Source organism: Ochotona princeps, chromosome 12 (genome assembly GCF_030435755.1).
Source record: "Ochotona princeps isolate mOchPri1 chromosome 12, mOchPri1.hap1, whole genome shotgun sequence".
In the NCBI taxonomy this organism is placed as follows: Eukaryota; Metazoa; Chordata; class Mammalia; order Lagomorpha; family Ochotonidae; genus Ochotona; species Ochotona princeps.
The window spans coordinates 69,010,198-69,019,586 of NC_080843.1; positions in this window are offsets into that span (position 1 = coordinate 69,010,198).

Sequence of the window (9,389 nt, forward strand, 5' to 3'; positions counted from 1 at the left end):
CCTTCCACCCTGGGTACTACAAGCAGAGAGAACAGGGGCTGTATGCTCTGGGAGCTGAAGGCTGTACAGAGGCCAATTCCTCCATGACTGGACTTGCCCAGGCTCAGGTATGCAAATCAGGGGCCTTCATTGTGAAGTCACTGCCACGGTCATGGGGTGTTCACATCCCTCAGCCCGGCCTGATCCCATGGGTGGATCAAAAATCAGAAGGCTGAAAGTCAGGTGTGGAGGTAGAGCAAGCAGATGTGGATGTGTAATTTGGCCTCCACATGAAGATTGAGCCTGCTGGGGCAGGGGTGGGACATCAGTGTGTGCAGGGGTAAGTGCCAGCAGGCCTCATTACTGATCCCTTTCCTTTGTCCCTGTCACAGGCAGCATCTCTAGCATCACTAGGTCCTGTGTCAGATGACTGCACAGCACAGCTGCGACCTTCTGTGGGTGGGTTAGTCTCCCTCCCATAGGTCTCTGGGGTATATTGGTCAACAGACGCTGCTGGCTTCGCCATGGGGTCTGCCCTTCTGGATTTTGCCTTGGAGCTGGCTTACAAGGAGATGACTGTGGTCCCACTGCCTTCTTCCAACTCCTGATCTTTGCTCTTCACCCTGACTGTTGAAGGCCCATCTCTTTGAGCATAAAGCGGAGGCCTTGCCTCCTGGTGACCCTTTCTGTCCCCACCAGAGATGGTCTTACTGCACCTGCACGGTTCCTGCCCCCTCTCCTGGCCTTGACAGTGTCTGAGCAAACATGTTGTCTTCTGTTTGTGCTGTCAGTTTCTCCTCTGACACCAACTCAGTGCTATCTGCCTCAGAGCATGGATTGTTGAATGAAGGCTGGGAGAAGAAATTCCATTTTATAACTAGTGAACGTAAACAAAAACGTAAAAACATAAAGTCCCCAAATACCCTCTAGTAGTAAAATGCTTTACTCTTCATCTGCAATAATGAGTAGCACTTAAATACTGTTGAACTAATCAGGTGTGTTCTGTTAAATTTTATCTTAGAAGCTCTGAACGAAGACTCCAGCTATAGGCAAAGGCCTAGGTTGCATTGTACCTAGGCAAGTGTTACACTGCTAAGAGAAAAGCAGCTAATAGCTGGTGGGCATCCTGGACCTGGTTAATACCAAATATGTGTTGATTATGTATGTGTGCCGGTATAGTCATATATTCTATTTTTTTTAATGTGGGGGGCATACATTGGTACACTAACAGGGTCTGAGGACCCACACGTGGGTGTGCATGGGCTCTGGGTAGGTAGGCAGGGCCCCAGGCTGGCATGGCACACCGCCAGAGGACCAGGCTTGGGGATCTGTTGGCATGAGTGGCTATGGATTGCTCAGGGAAGTGGATCTGGAGATGTGTGGGAGGGAGGACTGCTGAGGGAGAACGTGACATATGAGGAGTGACTTCCACCAACCTGGCTATTACACTTGTTGGTAAATGATGGGGTGCTGAGACCGGGTGGTTAGAGGAGGGAAACAAGAGGATCTTTTTGGGCCAAACCGATCCACTCTGCCCCATGGGAGACCTCAGCTGGGCTTGTTGGTATCAACTAGCACCTACCAGCATACATAAAAGCCATGGCTGGGGGCCTGCCTGGCAGGGCTCGGCCACAGTACTTCCAGTGAGTGCTGGGTCAGGGAGTGGACCATGTTAGGCTAGGCCATGACACTAACCAGCTCATAGGAGTACTCGGTCTAGAAACAGATTCTGTGGGGGATCTCTGTGGAACTTCCATACCAACTGGTTTGCTTGATGATTGGGGTGCTGACGGACTGAGATAGGCATGACCATGGAACTCAACAACACTCATGGGTACCAGGGTTGGGAACAGGCCAGGCTGAGCCAAGCTGTAGCACACACAGGCACACCCAAGAATTGGGCGTGGGTGGGCTGGGCCACAACATCCAGCAGCACACACAAAGGCTGACCACTGGGGGAGCTGACTCCTGGATAAGGGCCTAGTACCCACTGGCAACTGTGAGATCTGGGTCTCGGAGTGGCTTAGTGGGAGAGCTTTGGGAACTCTTTTGGTGGGCTGTCGCTCCTACTGGTGAGCATGTGTCAAGGCTGAGTGTTGATCAGGCTGGGCAACGGCTGTTTCATCTATCAGCAGGTGTTGGGGTTGGCTCTGTAGGGGGCAGATAGGGCAGGGCCAGGCTAAACCATAGCACCTGGCATGTGCAGGAGCCAGGATGGGATTTGGCCACGCCAAGCTAGCCTTAGGCTATCACATCTACTTGTTTGCATGAAAGCCAGGGATGGGGGCAGGTTTGGCAGAACTGGGCTGCAGCACCCACCAGTGAGAGGGGAAGACCAGGCAGGGCAGGGCTACAACACTGCTGGTCTGCATGTGAGCTGGGTTGGGGGAGGGCCAGGCTGGGCTAAACAACCATATCTACTGGTGCATATGTGATCAAGAGTAATTTCAGGCTGGTTGGGCTTTGTTGCAGTATCAGCTGGCAAGTGCTAGGAATGGGGGCAAATCCTGTCATGCTAGATTTCAGAGCCATCTGGAAAATGTAAGAGCTGGGGCTAGGAGTGAGCCCAGTAGGAAAACTGGGTCACCTCTCTGATGCGCAGCAACTCCCACTGGTGAGCATGAGAACCAGGGCTGGGTGCAGGCCTGGCTAGATAGGTGGTGGCATCCTCTGGCATGAATGTGGGCTGGATAGTGGAGTCGGTTGGGTTTAGCTAGGCTTCAACACTCATTTATCTGTATGAGAGCTGAATGGGATGTGGGACAGATTGGGCCAATCTGCTGCAAGCACAGGAACCAGGACTGGTGGGGGGCTAGTGGGGGTTATTGTCATTTTGACTAGACTATAACTCCTGCTGGTGTGTGTCAGGGCCAGGTGGGATGCACAGGGTTGGGCTTGGCCACAGCATCCATTGGTTTGCATAAGAGATGGGACTGGGGACAGAACTGACCAGGTGACTATAACTACTAGTGTGTGTATAGGCTGAGTTGGGTGATGGACTGAGCCAGACCCCATACTGGATGGCACACACAGGAGTCAGTTCTGGGATCACCTCTGGTGAGGTTTCTTTGGGGACTTCCCCAGCTGGATCACTGGACTCAGAACTCCAACCCATGGTGAAAATCACAGGATATGTGGTCTGACTGTAGGGCGTATGTGTCACAACTGGGTGTCCCTGTTTGCTGAGGCTTGTGCAGTAGACAGCATGCCCAGATGCTCATGGGAGATATGACAACCAGTTCATTGAGGGAGGCCTGCAGACGATTGTCTAGTACTGTAGAGAGCGGAGCAAATCAGATAGCTCTCCTGGACAAGCATCTGGGTGAATGGCAACTGTAAAGTGGACTATGTGAGCCAATAGACCTTGGGAGGATTTCCTCACTTCGGAGCAATGAAATCAACAGAATGTCAGAAGTATCAAAACCACTTAAGCAGCATTCTTTTGGAACATGCTCCACGTTGGGGACCCTAGGATGCCATGGAGTGGCCTTCTCCCGCTTCTGGATACTGATGCAATTGGGCTGCTTAGAGTGGCCCTCTCCATTTTTCTCTCCTTTTCCCCAGATACCAGGAGAAAAAAGAGGATTGGAAACAGTTGTTCCACCTGCTTTCCCCAATTCCTCGACCTCCCCATCCTAATTGGAGGTACGCAAACTCTGGACCCACAAGATAAAATCTGGCCGAGCTGGGCTCTGGTGAGTCAGAGCGGAAGTTGAGAAGCAGGGAGAGGATCAGAGCAGTGAATGTGGCCTGCGTGAAGGAGACAGGCAAGCAGACGCTTGCCCTGGAGCGGCCAAGCTGTGAGACTGGAGCCAAGAGCAAGTCACAGCTGTCCTCCTTTTTTCATTGTGAACCGGTGATTTCAAGAAGATGTAAAAAAAAAACAGGATTCTTGCTCAAATATGAGGTAAGTGGCCAAAACACTATTGAAATCATGATTTAGGGAAAGGAATTAGGCAGTTATTCTACCCGATTCTGAGGGGCTGCAGAGCACACTTTTTTTCTGGAGTTAGGGGAGCAAAACTGGCTTTTCCAGGCACGGAAAGATCGCCCTCCCCCCAGACAGGATTCATTTGCATGGCTCCAAATACTTGGTCTCTGACTTCACTGGGCAGGCTGTGAAGCAGCCCGCAGCCTGTGGGATGCCTTTCCATCTAAGGCATACTTCCCAGGGGAGTAGGAGAAACAGGTAGCTGGGCAGTCTACGAGGCTTCCATTTCCTTGTTAGTATAGCAGACACTGGCAACTGGAACAGCTATTGTCCATGCCCAGCACATGGAAGGAGTTTAAGAAAATCGGCCACTTGCTCTGTCATTTTGAGACATTAGACACCACACCTAGCAATATCAGAACAAGCACCTGTGAAGCCCCAGGCCGTTAGTGGCTGCCAGATGCCTGGTTTCCGTGCGTGTGTGTGTGTGTGTACTGTCTGCTCAGCCATCCCAGTGAGGTGGTGTGGGGGTGCTCTCTCATCTGCAAAGAAGAGTTCGTGGATTTTGAGAGAGGGTGAGTATTCTGCTGTCATTGTTCGCTTCTGTGATTATTGCTGTTTATCTCTTATCACATAACATCTATCAGTTAAGCTTTATTATGGGTGTATAAATAAAGGAAACACGTAACAGGGCTCATGGTGTTTGGTACTGTCTGCAGTGTCAAGCAGCTGTAGGGAGTTTTGGAATGTATCCCCCAGATATGAAGGGGAGAAAGTTCTTGCATTTGGACCTTCTCTTTTCCTGTTATTTTTGGGGATTTATTTATTAAAAATGACAGGAGAGAGAGAGAGAGAAATCTTTCATCCACTTTTGCAGTGATTTGCATAGAGCTAGATTGAAGGCAGGAACCTGGAATCCATCTGGCACTCTCACATGAATACCAGGCCATCTTCTGCTGATTTCACACATTAGTAGGGAGCTGGGTGGGAAGTGGAGGAGTGGAGATACGATCCCACACTCCTGTGATTTGCAGATATTGAAAGGGCAACCTAACTGCAACACCACAAGGCTAGTCCTATCCCCCCATCTTATTTGTACAGTCAGGGATGCTGGTGGCCTTTCTAGGTACCTAAGATGCTGATGCCTAGAGTGAACTGTCTGTAGTGAATACTGTGAGGCTTCAATCAGGTGAGCTCACTCGGAACACTGCAGGGAAGTGTTCAGTTGAAGGTTTCTGTGCATTCCTTCTCACAAAGAGCTGGGGACATCCCATGCTGGTTGCCACAAACCTAGTCCAAACCACGTTTGTCCTTACTGGGTACTGCCCCCGCACCAGGCCTTCCTTCCATCCTTTACATGAAAGCCAAAGCGATCTTACAGCTGCTTCCTACCTTGACTAATCATCTTCAACAACTTATTGTGTAGTGAACAGCAACCCTCAAGGCTAAGATGTTTGCCCTCTGCCTGTGCTTCCTTATTCTGGAATTCTCTGTGCTGCTCATGCTGCTCATGCTTTATCACCTTAAGGAGGGGTTTTCTGATCACACTAGATGGGATTGCTGCCTCTCCCACTGCCATCCTAAAACCATGGAAGTCTCATTATTGTTGTGGATATGGACAGTCTGATCTCTATTCCATAAATAAAAATTCTAAGCAAAGGCATCTATAAGGGCACACAAAATGAAAACAAGGTTAATTGAAAAGGTGAGAAAATGAACATACATCCATGCAAGACTATGAGATGCCCCAAATCAAGAGGTATTCATCATGAGGGTGCAAAAGAATTTAAAGAAGGGAGAGAGAGAGAGAGAGAAGGAGAGTAAAAACTTGAGTAGCCCTCAACTTGATTAATCTCAACCAAAAAAAAAAAAAAAAGAGAGAGAGAGAGTAGGGAATACCTTGAGCATCTAGTTGGAGGATGGATTATAGCTAAAGTATTTTTTTATATTTATTTTATTTGTATTGAAAAGTCAGATATACAGAGAGGAGGAGAGACAGAGAGGAAGATCCTCTGACTGATGATTCACTCCCCAAGTGGCTGCAGTAGTTGGTGCTGAGCTGATCTGAATGCACAGGCCATGATTCACACCCTGAACCATGATGGAGGGTGTGAAACAGAGTCCGTGCTCAGTTTCAGTCTCTTTTATAAAGCAAGGGTGATGCTTTAGCATGCATGTTGCACTCTGAGAATTTCATGGCGACTCTCGTTCTTGGACCCAGATGAGATCCAGGGGCATCTTGGAAAGATGAGCGTCATTGAGAGACAGATAAGGAAAGAATATGCAGGGTTGTAATGATTCCTGTTGACTTAGACTAAACCAGCTACCCATCTATACTTACATTGGTTAAGTCTTTGGACAATTTATCATATTTTCATCTGCCTCTTCATCCAAGTACTGGCTCTGCAACCTGGCTAGTTCTGGGCTCTGCTCTTAAACTACACCAGAAGCATTTCCTACATGGTTGTTGAATGACTGAAGAATCCCTTCTAGTTGGACAGACCCTTTATATCCTGATGACAGGCAAGGCTTGCTTTATCTATTGTTGCTGGCACAACAATAAATGTGCCTATGTAAATAGGTGCAGCTTATCTGAAATAACTTTGGCAAAGTACATCAAGAGCCTAAAAACATTCTTAGCTCCATTTTGAAGAATCTATTATAAAGTCATCAGAGTTGTGGTACAAGAGTTAAGAACAAGATTCAGTCTTTTTAGATGAAGAGTAAAGGCTGGCATGATGGTATAAAGGGTTAAGCCACTGCCTGCCGCACCAGCATCCCACGTGGGTACCAGTACACATGGTTTGTTTCCTGTGTCCCTTGTCCTGCCTGGAGTTGCATTTCCAATCTAGCTTCTCACTAATGCACTTGGGCAGATGATAGCTGAAGATGGTGCAGGTGTTTGGGCCCTGGCCAGTCATGTGGGAAACGCGAAGCTCCTGGCTTTGAGCAGGCTCAGCATGGGCTGTTGTGATCAACTTGGGAGTGAACCAGCAAATGGAAGATCTCTTTCTGTCTCTGTAACTCTGCTGTTTCAACTGAAGAAAATAAATCTCAACTAAACAAGACAGAGTAGGGAATACATTGAGCATCCAATTGGAGGATGGATTATAGCTATAGTACTCATTTCCCTTTTTTTAGATTCATTTCATTTTTGCTGGAAAGTCAGATATACAGAGAGGAGGAGAGACAGAGAAGAAGATCTTCCATCCGCTGAATCACTCCCCAAGTGAGCCGCAATAGCTGTTGCTGAGTTGATCTGAAACCAGGAGCCAGAAGCCTCTTCTGGGTCTGTCACGCGGATGTAGGGTCCCAAGGGCAGTCCTTGACCACCTTCCCAGGCCACAAACATGGAGTTGGACAGGAAACAGGGCTGCCAGGACATGAACTGGCATTCATTTGGGATCCCGGTGCATGCAAAGTGAGGACTCCAGCTGCTAGGCTACTGCGCTGGCCCAGCTAAAGTACTTTCAATATTTAAATACTGTAGTATAGTCATTAACATTAGGTCAATGTTAAAAAAAAAAGCAGAATAGAAAATCTTATATCCCAGTTTTGCCTGAAACTAAATTTACATATAGAAAATCACCAAAGAAATAGCTAATCTTTTATTTACATATATTACTAGGTAGTGAGAGTCAGGATGAGTATATTTTTCTCTTGCTTATCTTAAATGAGTTGTAAATTTATAAGAATAAAAATATTAAAAATTTAAAATCTCAAAGAATCCAGCCTTATTTTTATATCTCTGCAATACTTATCTACAATTATTAGATTTAACTTTATTTTTTAAAATTCTGCGTTAGTGGTTTAGTTAAGTAATCTTAACCCCCCAAAACCCTTTGAGATGGAATTCTTGTTGTCTTTTTTTGTCTACAGCTCAACACAGTTACTTGATATGTCAGTTTCTAAGATTACTCAGGTTATCGATTCTTTTATAAAGGTGGATAAATGTATGTGTAAATGTAAGAATTATTTCACACATACCTCCTGCTACAAAGAAATATTTACAGTAAGTCTAATTTGATGCAAAAAGTGTGAAATTCAGGTATACTCATAATACCTGTCCAAGCTCTATCTATGAGTTTTGAACATTTTATATCAAGATATTTAAAGCTCCATTTTCCTCTACAAAATATACTCACATTTCAAATTCAAATCCTCTCAAACTTAATCCAGGTTGAATCTTGCAGCTTTGTGCCAAATTGATGACTTTCTCTCATGGACCCTGACGGGACCAGGGGTCACTAAATACCTGGGTGGCCTGGCAGGAACAAGAGGAGGAACAATTTGTTCTTTCTTGAGCTCTAGAAATCAGTACCAGAAGGAAAAGGCCATTGTGAGGCTGCCCAGAGCGCCCTGGGGAGGGCTGTGGTTCACTGGGGCTGCTGATGGGAGCTGACATGACCTCCGTGTGACTGCACACAGACTATGCACTGGGTGGTAAATCAATGTACACTAGGCTGCGTGGCTTATCCCCTTCACTGACACTCCCACCTGTGACCCTGAGAGCTTGGGGCTTCATGTCTGCCTTCTCCTGTTCTTGAGATGCCAAGCTGGGGATAGCAGCAGATACAAGTGGCTGGCATGGAGGAGAGGACAATGAATGGGCAAAGTTTAACCAAACACGGCTTTCACGGTCTGCGAAGTCAGTGTGTGGGTGTGTAGTTGATGGAAAGGCTGTGAAAATGGCTTTCGCTGCAGTGCTGCTTCTAGCAGGTAAATCCTGCCCTCAGGAGTCCAGGCAGGCGAGGAGCTGGGAAGTGGGGTGAGGTGACAGAGCTGTCACAAAGAAAACCCTACATGGCTAGGCATCCTATGGGTGAAGAAAACGGCCAGCAGGAGCAAAAAAAGAAGAAACAATTCTCATTTTGTGCATGTGTGCATGTATTCTATGCCTGCATTCTAGAAAAACTTAAACACCACAAGTAAATCTGGTTTTATAAAACATTTTACTTAAAAACATCTTTCACTTAAAAAAAACCTGTTAACATGAATGTGTGTGTCATGTGTCATTCGCAAATACACCTAGATTTACATAACATGATTGACATACGATTACTGCTGGAGAGCGCTTGGCAGTCAGTATACAAGAAATAAATAGAGCTGTTTAAACGACAGAGGTTCTCTCAAGAGGCGGAGTCCCAGTCAATGAGAGCCTCTCTGTGTCCATGAATGTTTAAGATTTACGGAAAGAACTTGGAGGTCAGCCTTGCAGGAATTGGTTCTTTGGGTGAACGGGGCCACGCAGCCCAGGAAACCCTCACAATCAGATGTCGTGGAGCCAAACGGTTATTGTCCTTGCTATTCTGAGGTGCACCTGTCGCCACCTCAACTCCGCGCTTCTTCAGCTCAGCAAAGCGAGCCTGAGCATTTACATTGCAGGGGGATTCACAGAACTCTTAGGGAGGTCACTGGCCCTTTAACAGGATGTGACAGGAGGTCTGAGCCAACTTAACTTGGTTTGTGGCAGACTTCA